The sequence below is a fragment of the Pipistrellus hanaki genome (genome assembly GCF_964339955.1).
Source record: "Pipistrellus hanaki genome assembly, chromosome: 11".
In the NCBI taxonomy this organism is placed as follows: Eukaryota; Metazoa; Chordata; class Mammalia; order Chiroptera; family Vespertilionidae; genus Pipistrellus; species Pipistrellus hanaki.
Genome location: NC_140513.1, coordinates 24,475,350 through 24,494,924, shown reverse-complemented (window position 1 = coordinate 24,494,924; position 19,575 = coordinate 24,475,350). Strand labels below are relative to the sequence as shown.

General features: G+C 48.8%; 1 long non-coding RNA gene across 1 annotated transcript in view; it reads left to right on the top strand.

Annotated features, from left to right (window-relative positions):
* Window positions 1–16,815, top strand: part of LOC311630065 — a 176,359-nt gene extending 159,544 nt beyond the window's left edge. Inside the window, exons 5-6 of the long non-coding RNA XR_014796306.1 lie at window positions 12,896–13,018; window positions 16,610–16,815. This is a non-coding gene — a long non-coding RNA (uncharacterized lncRNA). The remainder of the gene's footprint in view (window positions 1–12,895; window positions 13,019–16,609) is intronic.
* Window positions 16,816–19,575: the final 2,760 nt, after the last annotated feature.

The window sequence follows — 19,575 nt, the reverse complement described above, 5'->3', positions numbered from 1 at the left end:
AGCCACTGGGTCCCCAGTAGAGCTCCCAGGGTCTCTCTTCAGGATAAAGTCTGGGCTATTCTGCCTGGAATTTGATGCCCTGCAAGGCCAGGCTGCAGCCTGCCTCTCCCTCCTCATGCCCATCCCTCCCTCCTGTGGCCCCCAGCATGGGTCCTGCCCAGCAACTTGCTATTCCCTGAACTTTAGTGCTGCCGGCCTGCAGTCTTGGCTTTGGTGCCTTGCAGGCATATCATCCTGCTGCTTTTCTACTTTATGTCACCTTTACTTGTGGCCATGTTTTTTCTCTCTTCATTTGAATGTTTGGTCTTTTAAGCCTGCAAACTCCTTTCTTTGCCTCTTATCCTTATACCATAATGAACATCCTTTACACAAGTGCAGCCACCTTGTGATTCTCAGAGCGCTGTCCCCCTGCAAGATGAAGTGAGGGTGTGGGGATTAGCTCCATTCCAGACCCACCCACTCTTTCATACCTAGTTGCCAAAGCCATGGTGACTGAACCCAGGTTTCCATCGCTCTTTCCACTGTGCCCCAGTTTGGAAAAGGTGACTTTATTTACTTGATAACAAGCTGTCCATCCACACAGAGAGGGGGCTGTATTCGTTTCCTGTTGCTCCTGTGCCACATTGAGCTGTATGGATATTTCATTGCAATCATAAAGTAATTACCTGCAGGACCTTGGAGAGCTCATGGATGGGTGCCATGGATTCTGACAGTCCCAACCCTTTAAAATCTGGAGCAAGTTCCCCATAGCCAAGCTGCCCAGGGAAACTGAGGCTGTCCTGTTCAAAGGCATTTGGCGCTTGCCAGCAAATTTTCCTCATCTTATTCATCTCTTCATTCACTTCCCAGACCCAGGCCTCATCCAATCTTAGGACACAAGATTTCCAACCAATCCTTACTACCATTTCCCCTATCCACATACCCAGAAGTCTTGCCTGTTTATAATGTGAATTGAATCACTTAGAATAAATCCAAAGGTATTTTTTAAAGGGCAGATTAAGTATTTATTTATTTATTTATTTTAGAAAGAGGAAGGGAGAGAAAGAGAGAGAAACATCAATTTGATGCCTCCCACACATGCCCTAATGGGAGATCAAACTTACAAATTGGGTATGTGTCTCGACCAGGAATCAAACCAGCAACCTTTTGGTGTATGGGATGATACTCCAACCAACTGAGCCACAGTGGCCAAACTTCTTATCAAGGCTTCCAAGGTCTGGCCTCAAACTACTATCCTCTTGTTCCTTAAACTCCAAGAGGTTTGGCCTCCTTTCCAGCACCTGAACATACTATGTACCTTCCTGCTTCAGGGCCTTTGCACATACTATTTCCTCTTCCTTATGACTCTCTTTTTTCATTCTTCCCCTGGCTGATTCCTGCTTTATATCTCATCCCTTTTCAGAGAAGCCTTCTTTGACACCTCTCACTTATCCCAACTAGGTCTGCCATATCATTGTCTCTCTTGGAACCTAATTTTTCTCCTGTATATCATCGTCTCGGCCATTGTACATTCAGGCTCTGACACTACACAAAGGTTATCCTTTGCATCAAAATCCTCAGGATTAAAATGTACTAAATTCTGCAATTTTTGTCTCTTCTCTTCAAGGAATAAGAATGAGTCTGGCCTTAGAACCTCAGCTTCTAAAGAATGATTTTTTTCCCCCTTAGACCATGAAGTCAGGCAGATCCATTTCCTGTTCCCTCCTCTTCTACCACATTGCTGAGTGGTCCTGAACAACTAAGTCACTGTGTCTCCCTGGGCCAGTTAACTCCAACCCAGTTAACTCTAACCCAGGAGTGTGTAGAGAGCCCCTCACCTGCAGGCCAGATTCAGAAAGCTTGACTATCTCATCAAAGACTCTAAGGGTATCCTCAGAATACTCAGGGACCTGTACACTATGAAATGGGCCATAGGCCCAGGCCCCACTGCAGCATCCTGCATCTAAGATGTTTCTCCACAGGTTGATTCCTTAGTAATGCAGGCCTAACTTGCTGAGGGTGATTCCCAGGGCAGAATCTCTCTGCCCTCTGTCCTCAGTTTCCCTGGAAAGCTCACTCTGCGGTCAGAGGCCATCAAGCTGGTGGCCCAGAGCTCTTATGGATGACAGGCACTGACCTCTCTGAAGAAGGCTGAGCCATTGTTCACAGTGCCCATCTTACTGATATCATCCGGAATTGATAATAATAACAACATGAGTCAGAACCATAAATTTTTTTTTTTTTTTTTTTTTTTTTTTTTTTTACTGCCTACTATGTGCCAGATAGGTTGGGTGCTTTACCTGCATTTCCCTCTAGTCCTCATAACCACCCCATTTTACAGATGAGAAAACAGAGGACAGAGAGGTTAACTGACTTACACAAGGTCACCTGGCCTGTAAGTCGAGGAGCTGAGCTAAGATCATATTCTCCCTAACCCCTCACTGATATAATCATATTCACAAAAAATGCATCCCATATACATAGCATTTTACAATGAATAGAGTCCTTTGCCATCTGCCCTTGTCTTTGATCTTTATAATAGTTAGAACATTGAGGTTTAGAGCAAGGTATTGATTGGCTCAAATCAATGGGTGTATGAATTATTTATTGCTTTATATCAAATAACTCCATACCTTGGCAGCTTAAAACAGTACAAAGTTATTATATTACAGTATCTATGGGTTGGGGATCCTGGGAAGAGTTAGCTGTATCTTCTGCCTCATGGTCTCTCATGAGGCTATAATCCAGGTGTTGGTCCAGGGATGGTGGTCTCATCTGACAGCTCAACTGGGGAAGGCTCTGCTTCCAAGCTTATTCACGTGATTGCTGGCAGAATTCAATATATTTTATTTATTTATTTATTTATTTATTTATTTTTTGGTATGTTGTCACACTGAAGGCCTACTTTCTTCACTGGCTCTAGATCTGAGTCAACCCTCAGCTCCTTGTCATGGGGGCCTCTCCAGTGTGGCAGCTTGCTTTATCAAAGTGTGTAAACCGAGAAGGCAATAAAGTCTGCTGGCAAAAAGGAAGTCTTGTAACCTAATCATGGAAGTGCCCACACATTTGCTGCATTCTATCAGAAACAAATCACTAGGTCTACTCCAGACTCCTACCCCTCAGGAAGGAGTTACACAAAGGCATGGCTACTAATAGATGGGGGTTTAGAGGTCATCTTAGAATGTTTGCTTAACACAACAGGGCTGGGCTAGAGCCCAGGTATGCAACTTTGAGTTTGGCCATCCTCCTGACCTGAGAATGTGCTGGCCTGTGGACAGAGGTGGCAGGTAGAAATCTTCCCTCTTCTGTGCTCTAGGAAGGCTCTCAGGACCACGCAGAGCCTGGACCAGACTTCTCCATCCCAGGAAAACAGCTGGCTCCATTTTAATTACATTGTCGCCCCCAGGGAAGCCTGTGTTCTTCTCCAGATAGTTTTGCTCCCCCTTTACTGCCATTCCTGTCTTTAAATCAAAGCTGCTCTCTGTTCAAGGGCTCCCGGCACCAGGCTGGATGAGAATTTATGAGTGGGTGATCCGGAAATGTAATATAAAGGAGTCATGACCCAGACCGTAATGTAAGCTGAGAGGTCCTGGGGAGGCAGGCGGCCAGGGCCCAGTGACCTTTCAGGCCCGGCAACCATCACAGCCTCTGCCTTTATGAAAACATTCCATCATCCATTCCTTCAGCCTACCCCCACTGCCCCTTGTGGCCTGCACTGCAGACTCCCAGCACAGCCAGACCTGGGCTACTGGCATCTGCCTGAACCTGCCTTTCTAGAACTGCTTCCCTGTCCTCCCTTCTCCTGTCTCCCTTCTCAGATCCTTCTAAGCTCTGGTCTATGTGACTAGGCTCCTGTGTCCATGACTTTTCTCAGGCTATTTCCTCTCCAGGGACTGTCCTTTGCCCCATGTCCCAGGGATGAAACCTCCTTGAGGACTTCTTCCCAGACCTGTCTCTCTCTGTCCCTCATGACACCAAGGATTGTGAGCCTTCATATTTGAGTTCATTATGTCCATGCCATCCTCTCTCCCCATTAGACTTCGACTTCCTTAGAGGTAAGGGCTGGGGCTGGAACGCGCTGTGCTTTACTTCAATCTGGAGCATAGGAGGTGCTCAGTCACCATTAAAATGAAAAAAGTCAAGGTCAGAATCATCTTTGAGTGGATAGAAAATTCCTGTTCTCCCTTTCCCCATTCCATGTGTGGCCAGTGGCTGCCCCCACCCCAACCCCCTTCCTTAAATAACCTCTCCTGCATCAGGCCTCCTGGGTACAGCATCATAGCCCTTCCCCAAACCACATGCTTCCCCCAAGCACCTGCTCTAAGCCTCCCACACCCATTTGGGAGATAGTGGGTGGGAGCAGAAGGCAACAAAGGCCTGCCCTTCCCAGACCACATATGTGGGGTCTTAGACATTCAGACAGGACAGACATTTGTGCTCAGATGATGCCACTCCACTCTACCCCATTCTCTGCCTGACACCATTGCCCCTCTGAGGGTCACTCAGATGCCCAGAAGTCATCCCTGACCCCTTCTTCTTCCTCAGTCTTCCTCCAATCAGTCCCTTGTTCCCTAGCTCTTCCTTCTGTTGAAAGCAGTCTTTGCATGTGACCCACTTTCTCCACTCCAATGGCCATTGCCTGTCTAGGTCACCCAGGGTCCCCTCCTGGCTGCTCTCCTTGCCTCCACCTCACCCTACTCATTTCTTCTCCACTCAAGTGACTCCTCAAGTCACTCCCTCGCTCAAAAACTTTCCGTGGCTCCCCATTGCCTGAGAAATGTTGTGCCACAGTCTGGCCTGGCCCTGGGGGCTTCTCTGACCCCCCTCTCCCATTTCCCCATCATTTTTATCCACACACTTGAGGGCCCTCTGGTTGGTCCACCTCCTGTTCCGCAGTGCCCCTGGGGCTTTCCCTGGTCCATGATTCTTCCTGGCCATCTCTGCTCAGGTAACCCACCATCCTTCCAGGAGAGCCCAGGCAGTGAACTCAGCCCTCTGGACTCCCAAAGGTTCTGCATTAAAGGGGTGAAAGGTATCCTTGTCTATCACCCCTCAGCCCCTGGGGGCAAGGATCAGCCTCATTTCCCTCTCCCAACCTCTGCCCCCTGCTGCTGCCTCTTCTTGAAGACAAAGACAAAGGCGGCCCCTGGGGGGAGGGGAGCTGTCCTGAAATCTCTGGGAGGCGCCAGACGGCTCAGTTTCCGAGAAGAAAGCCGAAAGCGGCCCAGAAGGCTGCTCTCAGGGAGGAGTTCTCACCAGAAGGCCCAGTGCTGGGCCCAAGCCAAGGGAGCGTTTGCAAGTGCCCGGGGTGTGTGGATGGGAGAGGAGGACTTGGCAGCCACGGGGGATGGTTTAGGATCCATCCAGTCTTGTTCTGGTTTCCTGACCCCTTTGTTCAGAATCCCTGGGGGACTCCCAGCCAGGCAAAGGGGTGGGGGTAGGGACAACTCAAAGGAGGAGCCTCGGCCAGCTCCCTTCCTTCAAGGGGGGACCTGAAGAAAATGGGCGCCTAGAAAGACACCTGGGGTTCAAGTCCCACCTGCCTGGAGTACAGAGGTCTCTGAGGGTCCTGCTTCCTGCCCCTCCTGCCTGCCCTGCCCTGCCCTCCTGCCTTTCCCTCTGGGCTGGCTCCTTCTCTTCAAACAGCACTGAGTCACCCCCACATCTCCCAGGCTGGCCCCCTTTCCTCGGGCTTTCCTCACCGAGGATGCACTTTCCAGTGAGGGTTAAAGCCCATGCTCTCCTCCTGGGCACCCCAGTCCCTTCGTTGGTCTGAGCCAATCGATCCAATCCATTTCCCTTTAAAAAAAATTTTTTTTTATTTTTTATTTATTTCAGAGAGGAAGGAAGAGGGAGAGGGAGATAGAAACATCAATGATGAGAAAGAATCATTGATTGGCTGCCTCCTGCACACTTCCTTCTGGAGATCAAGCCACAACCTGGACATGTACCCTTGGTGGGAATCAAACCCGGGACCCTTCAGTCCACAGGCCAATGCTGTATCCACTGAGCCAAACCAACTGGGGACAATCCATTTTCTTTCATCCTCAACCCCTGTGACTCTGAAATGTTTAAGCAACAATCCACGAAGCCCAACCCAAGGGACAGCCCAGGTCCCACTCCCATTTCTGCCCCTTCTTGCCATGTATCCTTGGGCAGGTCCCTTCGCCACTCAGAGCTTCAGTTTTTCACTGAAAATGGAGGCAGCAGCACCTGCTTCAGAGGCTGAGGGCCTGACGTAGAAGCACTCAGAGCCAGCCAGCCGCACAGAGGTGCCCCTACAAGGTGGGCTTGTCAGGAGTGCCCGGTCCTCCTTAGTCAGCATCACCACCACCATGGTGTCTGCCCATCTTTCCAATCAGTCCTCAGCCTCGTCCCCAGAACCTCCCTTCTCTGCCCACCCTCTGCCTGCCTCCTGCTCTCTCTGGGTAAGCACAGTCATCCCTTGGCTTCTGCAGCTGTGGGGACACCATCAGCTCCCAAGCCTGCATGTCCAGCCCTATCTCTCTGCATGTCCAGCCCTATCTCTCTCGGCCCCTCTTCAGGCACCTCAAACTGAACACTCCCAAACAACACCTTGTCTTCCCCTTCTCCTGAGCTTCCCACCTCAGGGAATAACCCCACCACCCACTCAGCCCACAAATCCTGACATGACCCTTCCCCTCCAGATATCCTAGGTTCAGTGACAGCTCTGTCACTTTCAAGCTGCTTGACTCGGGACTTCAGTTTCCCCATTTACAAAGTTGGAAGATAATAGCCTCAAGGTCATAAGAAGATTTAATGTGCTAGAATGGGTAGACTTACCCATTCTAGCACATTAAAGTCAGAAAAGCACTGCTGGGCTGGTGTGGCTCAGTGGTTGGGAGTCGACCCATAAACCAGGAGGTCATGGTTCAATTTCTGGTCAGGGCACATGCCCGGATTGCAGACTTGATCCCCAGTAGGGGTGTCAGGAGGCAGCCAATCAATGATTCTTATCTTTGAGGTTTCTGTCTCTCTTTCCCTCTCTCTGAAATCAATAAAACATATTTAAAAATAAATAAATACATAAATAAATGAAGTCAGAGAGTCACCTTGCTGAGCTTGAGACCAGAACCTCCATGGAGCTGTGCAACTATGTAATAGGCAGCCTCAGGAGGTAGTGAGCAGCGGATGAAGAAGGTATGCAAGTGGAGACTAGTGGCGACTCGACAGGCAGGCATCTGATTCAAGGATAAGGAGGATGGGATGATCTTTAAGTTTCCTTCCTGCCTCTTGCCCAAGAGACAATTATCAAACTATCTCTAATTAGACCTTGTAATAAAAATAAAATATGTGAGCATTATAAAGTGCTAGACTTACATCCATACCACATAGTACTACTCAGCAATACAAGGGAATGAACTGTGTGTTACTGATACATGCAACAACTCAAATGCACCTCCAAGGAATTAGGCTGAGCAGAGACAGGGTGGGGGAACCAATTCTAAAAGGTTACATACTGTATGATTCCACTTATATAACATCTTTTAAATGACAATCTTTTAGAAATGAAGGGCAGGTTATGGCTTGCTGGTGGGGGTGGGATGCTGGAACAGAGGTGGGGATAGTTAGAAAAGGATATATTTATTTCCCATTGCTGCTGTAATAAATCACCAAATTTAAAACAACACAAATTTAATCTTTCACGGTTCCGGAGTTCAGAAGTCCAAAATCGGCTTCACTGGGCTAAAGTCAAGAGGTTGGCAGGGCTGTGTTCCTTCCGAGGGTCTAGGGGAGACTCTGTTTCCTGGCCTTTTCCAGCTGCTGGAGGCTGCTCGCGAGCTTTGACGCATGGCCCATTCCATGCATCACGCCAACCTCCCAGGATCCATCACCACATTTTCTACCTTTTTTTCCTTTGGCTTTCTTGTCTTTCTCTTACAAGAACTCTTGAGATCACATTCAGGGCCCCACTGGATAATCCAGGATAATCTCCCCATCTCTGGATCCTTAATCATTTCTGCAAAGTCCCTTTTGTCACAGAAGGCAACATTGGCAAGTTTTATATCTTTGGGGGAGAGGGCTGGTGACATGAATTAGTCTACCACAAAGGGATCCTGGTGATGTTGGATACAGGAACCTACACGGGGGAGGAAATGTATAGATCTTACACACACACACACACACACACACATACACACACACAATTGAGTTCAAGTAAAAACTGGTGAAGTTTGAATAGGATCAGTGGGTTGTATCAATATCCTGGTTGTGATCATATATTACAGTTTTGCAAAACTGGGCAAAATGCAAGAGTTCTCTCTGCATTATTTCTTACAACTGTATGTCAATCTACAATTATTTTAATAAAATTTTACATACTAAGAAGTTGCTAGACTGAGGGTATGGCAGAAACCGATTTGAGTATCTTCTCAGTGCCTCCTCCCTGGCATCTCCCAGTCCTGCCCACAGGGTGGGCTCAGCAGCCATAGGTTGGGAGGCGAGCTTACCTTCTTGGCTACAGGTGACTGAGCTAAGACTGGGCATCTGGCCCAAGCTGAGCTGGTTAGAGCCATTCCTGTGTTTTCTGGTATAACTGAGAATTGAGACACCTTCTGGAAAGCTGGACTTGTAACATATAAACAATGCACTGAGGAGCTGGGGGTGCAGGTTTTAGGTAGAGATGATCAAGCATCTGCAGAAAGCAGATAAGAGCTGGAGAAAGGGCACCTGGGATCCTATCAGCTTTTCACTTCCTGCTTCCAGTCCTTCTGGCGTGTGGCCTGATCTAGCCCTTGGGTTTCATGAGATTCCTTGTATTCTTATGCATAACCCCCTTGCTCCCCACCCCTATCCTCCAGTTAGCCAAAGAGAGAGGATTTCAATTATTTACAATCAGGAAGCCTTAGCTACTAGAAATGGAGTGGCCAGGACTCGGAACCCATGGCCTGCCTGTCTCCATCCAGGTGCCACAGGGAGGTCCATGTGCAGAGCAGGAAATCCAAAGGGTCGTTTTTTTTTTAATCTTGGACTTTGACCCCCACTCCTGTCTCTTGCCCGATCTGATCTGGGCAGCACTTGTCACTCCCCTTTACCACGCACACGAAAGGCACCTGACAAATGTTCGCAGGATTGGGTAGAAGCCATGCTGAGGATCCTTAGTCTTATGAAAGAGAACAGTCAGGAGAGTGCACAAGCTCACGCCCTGTCACCTCCTAGAGAAAAAAGAAAATGAGAAGAGCTCCCCCAGGCACCTGGAAAACAATTTGCAAGATGGAATTCAACAAGCAATGCCAACAAGATCATAATGACCATATTTATGGGAGAATGTGGCGGCCCGGGCGTGGGTTTTCATTATCGTGTGTACCAATGTGATCATCTCCCTGCAGTCAGCCTCCCGCTCCAGGCTCCAGGCGCAGCTGTTGGCTGGTGCATGGTAATTTGATGTAAATTGCCCCCAAATATGGTAATGCTCTTGTCTGCCAGGGGAGTTTGAAGTCACAAACCTGGAGATGTTGGCAGCAGATGTTTTTTTACTTCTCTGCAGGCTGCTGGTATTGTGGAAAAGGTCAAGGTGACCCGGAGACAATGCTTGCTTTTGTCACCACCTACGTGCGTGCCACCTGGCCTGGAACAAGCCACTTCACCTCTCTGAGCCTCAGTTTGCCATCTGTAAAATAGGCATCATTTCTGCCATGGTGGCTGTGAGGACTAGAGAAGATACACTTAGAGCACCTAGCTCAATGCTTTCATTAATATTATTTTTGGACCTCAGAGGTGCCCGTTGTGGGGTTGGGCAGTCAGTGCCCAGGGTTGTTCCCTGCACCCCAAAAGTGAGTTCCTTCTTGGAGAAAACAAGAACAATGTGATTAGCATAGAAGTAAAATGTCTGCAGGAAATGTCGACAGAGGACAGACTCTGGATTAATATCTTTGTGATATAAGAGCTCACTGGAATTTGTAAGAAAACATCAATGTCCCAATATGGAAATGAGCAAAGGGCACAAAGAGAGCATTGCCACCCGAGAAAGACAAATATCAATTAAACCAGAGGGAAGATGTTTCCTCCTCCTCTTCTTTCTTTAATCATTAGGGAAAGACATCAAATTGAAACAACCTCAAGATGGCTTTGTTCCCATACACAGGAAAAGGTATGAGAAAGAGGAGAGCTGGGAGCTGACCCAGGTGAAGTTTCCTGCGAGAGGGAAACCTGGGCTATGGTGGTGGCCACCTGCACGGGGCACACGTAGTAAGGTCATCCGCCAATGTGTACCGAAAGTCAAATCAAGACAAATGACCCAGCAATCTCATTAATGTGTTTTTCTCCAGAGGAAATTACTCAATAGAGGTAAATAGCCAAACGAACAAAGATGCTGTGAAAATCTGTTAAAAAGCTGGGTAGTTGGTAAAGCCAGCCATGATGCCTCCACACACTCCGAAGTGCCTAAAAGGTAGCTGTGGTTTGAAGAGTGGACATGTCATGTGGAATAATGTCTATGGTAGATTTTTAACTTAAAGAGAGAGAGAGAGAGGGGGGGGGGGGCGCTGTTTACAGCATGATTGAAACCGTGTGCACATGGTGGCTGTGGGAGACTGTACTGCCCCATGCAAAGGAGGAGCCCGTGAGAGAAGAGGGGGTTCGCACAAAGGGAGACTGCCCTGCAGCATGAGGTTTCTGTCTCTTGCCACAAAGGGCCACCTCGGAGCAGCAGCAGCAGCAGCAGCAGCAGAGGTGCTCTGACAGGCCTGGCTGAGGGAATACTCTTTCAGGGGCCAGTTCAGCTCCAGGAAGAACCTTCTTGTGAGCAGGGCCTTCTAGCAGGGACATGGGCTGGCTCTTGAGGCAGTGAGCTCCCAAGGGCTGGAGGTATGCGAGCAACTAGACTAAAGTCAAGCCCGGATAGGTAGCTGGGTGAGACGTCACCTAGGGTGGGTGGTTAAATGATACTAATCACATGCCTACTCATACCAGTGTATTGAGCCAGACAACCCCCAGAGAGAAACAGGGTACACCATTTGTTCATGGAACACACGGAAGGGAAAAAAGAGAGAAAAAAGGGAGGAAGGAAGGAAATAGGGAGGGATAGAGGGGGGGAGAGAAAGAGGGATAGAGGGAGGAAGGAAAAAGGAAAGAAGGGAAGGAAGGAAGGACAGACAGGCAAGGCCAATTACATGCTAAGCAGGGATCTAATCCCTTTGTAAACAGTCAGAAACTTGTCTTCCTAATTGAAAAGCCCATGTGGGCTGCTTAATCCAGTCCATGTTAATGAGACCAAAACACATTAGAGCAGATATTGACTCCAGTTGTCACAGTGCCAGAGCTGGGCACACCTGGGGGAATTTATTGACAAAAGTGAGGCTGGGGTCAGTCTTGGTCTCCATGGACATCATTGGGTTGTTCCATTCCCAGACCATCCGGCAGGGAAACTCCGTCATGCAAAGGGCTGCAAGATTTTCATGATGGTCATTTTTCTAGCATCAGCTTCTATCATCACAGTCCTAGTGCACCTCCATTACCTGTATGGCCATCCTCATTAAGTGGAAGAGGTTGGCCTTAAAAATAAAGGCCTAGAGAATATCAGAGATTAAAAAATAATAATAATACTTTCTCTCCCACCTTCTAAATTCTTTTAGCTGGTTTAATAATCAAATAAGCCACACAGATGAACGGGGTGGGGGTGGGGGTGGGGGGAGAATCAAAATTTAATAAATGCACATGAGGAATTCACATAAGCGTGAAGATGCCAAAGACAGTGAGGCAAAACTGGGTATATGTCATTTTTGCACCAAGGAGAAAGGCGGGAAATGAGATCTTAGATCTCAGAAGTGAGTATGGGTGATTGACAAGTGGCTGAGGAAGAGTGGAACACACAAGGTGGGTAAAGTTTTGCTAAGCTGCCCAGAAATGAGACCGGCTCCTGCTTGGAGTCTTCCTGCCTAGTGCTAAGGCAGTCATGTTATGGTCCTTTCTAAAGGGATTTTCCCCTCTGATTCTCTTTATGCAAGAAAGTGTTTGGAGATGGGGGGGGCGGGGTGTTCTTTCTGAGTCTTGTGTTTCTTAATAATCAACTTAAAACCAATATCCCAAAGGTACAAGTTTGGGGGTGGCAGAACTTTGGTTGCCTTCAATGAAAACATTCATTCAAATAAGTATAGCAAAGTACCAATCTGTTCATGCCTCCCCTCCCCCGCCCACCCTCCCCCCTCCGTTTAATGACTTCAAAGAAATCGTTACCAAGCTAAAATAGGCCATTTGGGACTTGGGGTGGGGGGTGAGGCTATGTCCAACCAGTTCTCACCTCCTGCTTGTGACATTTAACCCCTTCTATGAAAGGTTAATGCTCTCATCATGGGCCTTGCTCTTAGCAAAGTCTCTCGTCCTATTTTCTATTAATCAGTGAGGCATTAATGTGCTGTAACCATGGGCCTAGACCTTGGAGTCACACAGACCTTGTTCTGGCTTTGCCAGCCCTATCTGGGTCTCAGGACCACTGTGCATCAGTTTCCCTGCCCCAGCGTCCCCTCCCAAGCCATGCCCCACACAGTCTACCAGAATGTTCTTTCTAATGGACAGTTCTGATCCTCTCTGGCTCCTTCCTGCTTAAAAATCTCCATGCTTCTCATCAACTACTAGATAAAAACTGAAGGCATTAGCTTCGTCATTTTTCTAGCATTAGCTCCTATCATCACAGTCCTAGTCCACTACCTCGCTCACAGGGAGGTGTGACCTAACTCACAGAGCTGGGCTCAAACCACAATATCTAGGCCAATGCACTTCACATTTGGTAGAACACATAGTCATCTGGTTTGAAGAATTAAAAAAAAAAAAAAAAAATAGAATACTAGCCTCATTGCATCCCATAACATCTCTAAGTTTATGAGCCTTTTCATGTAGTTTTCTCATTCAACCCTTACTGCAAACCTATGAGATGGTTATTATTACACCTGTTCTACAGGTGAGGCGTCGGAGGCTTGGCAGCGGTGGCTCAGAGGCTGGGGGCAGAGCTGAAACCCGAAGACAGGAACCGACTTCCCTGAGCACATCTTGCAGTCTCGGCCAACAGCTTCTGGGATCCCAGGTATTAATTCTCAGACTTTACAGAAGAGGAAACTGAGGTGTGTGTGTGTGTGTGTGTGTGTGTGTGTGTGTGTGTGGGCGGGGGGTGTCAAGGGAAGCCCCCCTACACCTCATCACAAAGCTACTGAGTGGTGGGGCTGGAGAGACCCAAATCCATCTAGCTCAGCATCCAGTTCTCTCTCTGCCACAGTCCAGCTGCCTTTCTGAGGCAGCGATAAAGAGGTCAAGTTAAAGCTACCCTCTGACCTTGGCAGTCATTCTTTGTTGGGTCCCAGGAACAGGATCTGCTGGGTCATTGTTTAAAATGTGATGAGAAGTGGGCATTTAAGCAGACAACAGCTGTCATGTGAATTGAGTGACTCAATTGTCCTTGAGAAATGTGTGCCCTCTGGGAGCGACTCCCAGCACTTTCTGTCCCCTGATCCGAGGTGACTAATGGGAAATCCATGTCCAACCCTAGGCCTGGTGGCAAAGAGGAGCAAGCGCCTTACACCCTGAAGCAGCCACTAAATTTTAGCTCTAGTGAAGGCTTGCTGAAAGCAGACGAATGTTTCACAGTTGTGTTTCACCCACTGCTTGAAATCCTAGCACAACACAGCAAGAAGGCACCCTCCCATATTTGCTCATTTGTTCGTTCGTTCGTTCATTCATTCATTCATTCATTCATTCATTCTACAAATATTGCTTAAAAATGGTGCCAGGCTTTCCGCCTGTGTGAGAAACGGCCTTCACCCTCAGGAGCTTCAGTCTGGTGGGGGAGATAAACTAGTAAACATATAAGTAAAGGGGCTTTCTTAGCCAACTCCCGCCTTTACCACATGAAGGAGCGGAGGCCCAGAGAGGGGGGAGGAGGCCCCCCTCTGCTTTCAAAGAAGAGATTTGCACAATTTTGCATTTGAGCCAGAGACCTCACAATGGCATTTTTTTCCTGGAGGCTGGAGGGGTTGAAATTTCTGTTTTCCCCAAGGCGAGCTGTAAGAGCATTCCTTTGACAAGAGAGTAAAACATCTGTGTTTACAAGGGAGATAAGCAGGAATCTGGCAGCTGCGGCCTCGGAGGCTGCCTTGTGAAGGTGTCCTCTCAAAAGACACAGTTTGAGGTGAAGATATCCAGAGGGGACAGCCTGGAGCCTGGCCCGCAGCGCAGGGTGGGCTTCTTCCTTCTGGGCGCCCCTCTTGGGTGGGGGTGGGGGGGTGGGTGAGGGAGAAGCCAACCCTGTGCGGGACCAGGTATGGACTTGCTGCCTACTGAGTGGTTGTTTGATGGGTAGATTTCATCTTATTTCTGTTCTGTTCCATCCAACAATCAGCGTACGGAGAGATCAGAACATTCCATAGTTAAGGCCCTTCACTATGGCCCACCTCACCAGCCTCGTCTCTCCTCAAACTCTCAGGCATTCCACGCTGAGCCCAGATCAAAGTCCTTATTCTCAAACCACAACCCTTCTTTCCTCCTGGCATTTGCCCATGCTGTTCCCTCTGGCTGGCATGCCCTTCCCTACCCTTTGCTTCCTGTCCTTTAAGACTCTTCCTCCTCCCTGCCCAGGGAGATAAAATTGGCGCCTCCTCTCTGAGAAGCCTTTGAGGCCAGCACTTATGGTGGGATGATAGGGGAGAGGGAGGAGGAGGGGAAAAAAAAAAAAAAGTCTTCCTCTTGAGTGCTTCCCCTTTCCACAACAGCTGCAAGTGCTTTCAGGTTAAACTGGTAGCGAGCAGTGCAGAGAGACCTCACACACTTGGCCCATCAGCCATGGGGCTGGAGGTACAGTCCCAGCAGTGGGCACAGGACACAATCCCATCAGCCAGAGAGCCTGCCTGGCTCTCCCTCTCCCCCTCCCTCGTCCCTCACACCTGTTCTCTGGGGCTGCACTCTTTTTGCTCTGCTTTCTGGAAAACTAGAGCTAAGATGTCTTGTTCTCTACCTAGCAAAAAACTCTCCTTAAGCCCTGGCCAGTGTGCTCAATGGTTAGCATATTACCTCATGCACCAAAGGGTCTTGGGTTTGAGTCTCTGTCAAGGGCACATACCTGGGTTGCAGGTTTGACCCCTGGCTCCAGTTGGGGCATATACAGGAGGCAACCAATTGATGTGTCTCTCTCACATCAGTGTTTCCCTCTCTCTTTCTCTTCCCTTTACTTCCTTTCATTCTCTCTAAAATTCAATGGAAAAAATATTCTTGGGTGAGGATTAAGAAAAGACAACAACAACAACAACACACACACACACACACACACACACACACACACCCCTCTCCATAAGTCATTCATCCCATTCTCTCATCCCCACAGGTCACACAAGCTTAGTGATCAGGAGCAGGGCCAGGGCCCAGGCCTGTGGGTTTGAATCCCAGCCCCACCCCTGGCTGTCCCCATGGCCTCGAGGTGGCTGAGGGGGAGACTCTGGAACAGCTTGCTCAGCACCATGTCACCTTTCTTCAGGCTGGAGAGGCTGGAGAGCTAAACTTTCTATCGCCCATCGTCTCCACACTCCCACACACCTGGGCTTCTCGATGAACCAGGTAGATGCACTCTAGTGAGATCTGGAAACCACCAGTGCGTCAGAGAGCATCCTCCTGCCTGCCTCTGACAGGCAAGCGAGGCTGTGTGGATACAGGGTCTCTCTGTGGCCATGTGCTGGGTCCATTCTTCACATCCCTGGGGGACAGGCAGTCCCGGAGGCAGGGTGGTCTGAAGGCTTCCTCTTCACATCCCTGGTTGGAGCAAAATGAACAAAGGAGGAAGTTTCGGTCACATGTTGACAGTTAGGAAAGGAGGACCCAGGTGGGGTTTTGATGAACAGCACCTATAACTAGGTGTCTGCAAACATAAACACAACTCCTTTGTGGTGCATCCTTCCTCCTCCCCGGGGGCTGACCTGGAGTCAAGGCTTAGCTCTGTGGCTCTGTCACTGGCTGGCCTTTGGAGAAATGCTGCACTCTTGGAGCCTCAGTTTCCCCATCTATAAAACAGGACACATGAGTTTACCCATTCATGCAGGAAGAAGTATTTTGTAGAAGTAAATCCAGCAGAAGGCTCCGGGGACTGGTGGCATCTGAGTTCCGAATCTCTGGGCAGCCCCAACATTTCACTGGGTAAACCCACTGAAGAGATGCCCATGGAGCTCCTCCCAAGACTGGAGGGTTGCAGGCTGGTGGAGACAGGTCCCTACATGACTGTACACAGGAGCCTTGGACACCTCACCTGACAACAGGAAGGCCAGAGTTGGGGGTGATAGGGGAGGAAGGCTGGACAGATGGGCCCGTTCCCAGTCCTCTGGGAGGTCATCTGTGAACAGAGGGACAAAAGGAGGGACAGAGGGATGCAGAGCATCTGGGATCCAGGCCTGACTCTAGCCCAGGTTCACTGTGTGCTTTTGGGCAAGTTTCTTCCCATCTCTAGCCTCAGCTTTTTCCCTTGTCAAACAAGAACTAAGTGCTCTCTAAGTCCCCCTCTAGCCCTGAAATTCTGTGGGTCAACAAGAAACCTCCCCTCGTCAGCATCCTGTTCCTGCACAAACCCACAGCAAGAAGCCAAAGCAGCCTGTTCTCCATTCATTTGGAAACAAAATCCCTGAATCCATCTCTCCTTCCCTAGATGCTTGCTCTTGCCGGTCCAGATCTGCACACCAGAGCCACGAGTTGCAGATATCTCAGCATGTGATGCAGTCTCTCATCAGGCTACGGAAATGTTTTCTCCCAGACCACCAAACGGAGCCGTCTGCAGCGTGGAGCTGAAAATAAAGCAGCAGCAAGCCTGTGGTGCTGCTGTGAAGAAGCTGTCAGGAACGACCTGGGAGGCAGAGATGACGGTGGAATTCCAGGCCCTGGCCACAAGGTGAGTCCAAGGGTGGGAAGCACTGCGTATCATGAAACGGATCCTCCTCATAACAGCTCCAGGAGGTAGGTGCCGTTTCCCTGTTTTAGACGTGAGGAAAAGCAAGGCTCAGAGAGGTGAAGTCATCTGCCCGAGGGCACACAGCCAGTCGCCGAATCCGGTTTTGAAATGTAAGTCTGCCTGACTTTCCACTCTGCTACATGACCTCCCTGCTGATACTGATCTGTGGATAAACATGTCCCCATTAGTGGACTGTCCCTTCAAGGACAAATGCTGGGCAGACACTGCGCTTATCACAGGGCTCACAGACACAGCAAAGATGTTCAGCAAAGGTTGGTGGAATTGAATAGAACGGAATTTCTACCAGCATCCACTTGACACTCGAAATTGATGGACAGGTGATACCCTGTCAGGGCTGTGGTGTGTATAATCGCTACAATGGCTCCCGGGGAGTCGGGCAGATAGACAAGGAGGTTTAGTCCCAGCGGGGGTGGGGGTGGGGGGACCACAAGGTCATACTCTTAGAAAGAATTAATAATATCCAAGGAATTCTTACGGAACAGTAGGGGGGAATAAAGATTCTTCAAAGACGCCCTAATGGCAAATTTTCTGGATTTTCCAGCTAATTTGAAGGTACCTACTTGGAACATTTTCTTGTCAGAAAAGATTTTAAAATACATTCATTCAGTGTGACATGATAATTGGGCCTGGCTGCCTGATGAATGCCTTTTATCTGTTCCCGGGCTATTGTTCCCTGGGATCGAGCTGATGGGCTGGAACGGGCACTTTGTTACATGCACAAACAGAGCTGCTTGCAACAGTTCTGGCCGCTGATGCAATGGGGGTCTCAAAAAGATTCCTCGGGGGCTCGTGATGAGAAGGTGTCAGAGAAGGAAGGAGCTTCAGAGAATAGAGAAGGCAGCTTCCTCACTGTTCACCTGGGGGACTGAGGCCCGGGGAGGAGCAGGCTGTGCCGGGATCACACAATGTGGAAGTGGCCGAGATGTGGACCTGGTGTCCTGGCCCAGAACCAAGCCTCTCTCCCCTGCCTTCAAGGCTTCTGTGGAAAGAGGCCACGCAGTGGACAGTGCACATTGGTGCAAAGCCACTCACACCCCCTCTTGATCCTCCGCCCAGCGCCTGGAGAACACACTTGTCTCATGCACGGGCTTGGCTGCCAGAGCAGGATGTATTTCTGACAGCTGACTTTTCTCAGCTATACAACGCGTTATCAAATCAGCTATTTGTATAGCCCCCCTTTCCCTTTCTCCTTCTTTTATCTTTTCTTCATTTTAATGCCTTTGCTTTCTCAAAGGCAGATTCCCAGGCCTGGCCATCGGATAGCCATTGCAAAGGCTCCGTGCTTCTTTGTCACTCTTTCTAAGAAGGAAGGACTGTTTGGCTGTATTATTTATCTTTACATGGTATTTTGGTTCATCTTGATTTTTCTATTGAAATTCCTTTAGCATTTTGTTTTAACTAGTATCTGTTTTGGGGGTATCTCAGAGCCTCCATATGTTAGTAAATTGTTTACAAAACTGTGGCGTGGGTTTTCTGCTTTGTCAAGGCAGAAAACTGTTTTTCTCTTTAAAAACCCCAGTGTTATCTGATCTGCCTTTCATTAACTTTGAGGAATAAAACAGTTCCATCGAGAGTATTGTTATGCCCAGACTTCATGATCCCCCAAGGACCACCAGGGAGCCAAGTCCGATGCAATAAACAAAAGAGCCTTCACCATGCTAGCATGGGCCCTTCCCACCAACGCCGGCAGCATGGCGGAAGAGCGCGAATTTCTCCCAGTCCAGGGGTTTTGAGGGCTAGGGATAACTCCGCCCTGCGGGGCGGAGTTGGGAGCTCATCCTTGCCCCGCCCTGCCCTCTCAGTATGAAGTTGACATTTCCATTGTTTTCCTTAGAAAACACCACCATGTTAATCATCCCTCAAGGGACTTCATTTTCTACAGATGACAACTAAGGTCCAGGCTAGGTGTGCATGTGTGTTGGTGTTTAGATGTGTTGGTGTCACGTGTCTGTGTTCTCATGCTTGTGTCTGGGAGTCTCAGTGTGCATTTATGTCACTGTACAGGTGACTGTGTTTGTCTGCCAATGTGTCACTGGCTATGTATATGTCTAGGGCGATGTTGTGTGACATAATGTGTACATATGACTCTGTGTGGATCTGAATGTATGTGGATAAGTGCATTGTGTGTTTTGTGGCCACGTGACATCTATGATCATGAATGTATGTTTTCATGTACGTGTACTGATTCATATATACATAGGTGCTATGTGTGTGATGAGTCGTGTGTTTGTGTTCATGTGTCTGACTATAGGCACATGTGTGGGGATGTCTTTGTCCGAGTTTTTTTTTTTACTTGAGTGTTTGCAGGAGGGAAAGCTCAGATTTGTATTCGGAACCTCCTATACACATGTACACAGTACCCTCTAGTGGGCATGAGCAGAAAGCATCCCAAACAAAACACAAAAAGGGGTGGGGGGAGCAGGATCTGAATCACCTCCAATTCCAGACCGGTCCATGGCCACATACAGGGCAAAATTTCCAGGATGGACCTTGAGAGGGCAGGAGAAAGCCAGCTATGCACTTCACAGGGGACTCTGTGCAGGGTCCAGCCCTCATTGTGGGAGTGCAGCTTCATAGTGTAGGGGTGAAAGGGCTCATCCTCTGGTGTGAAGGCAAGATCACTGAGCCTGGTGGGTCAGCGGGCC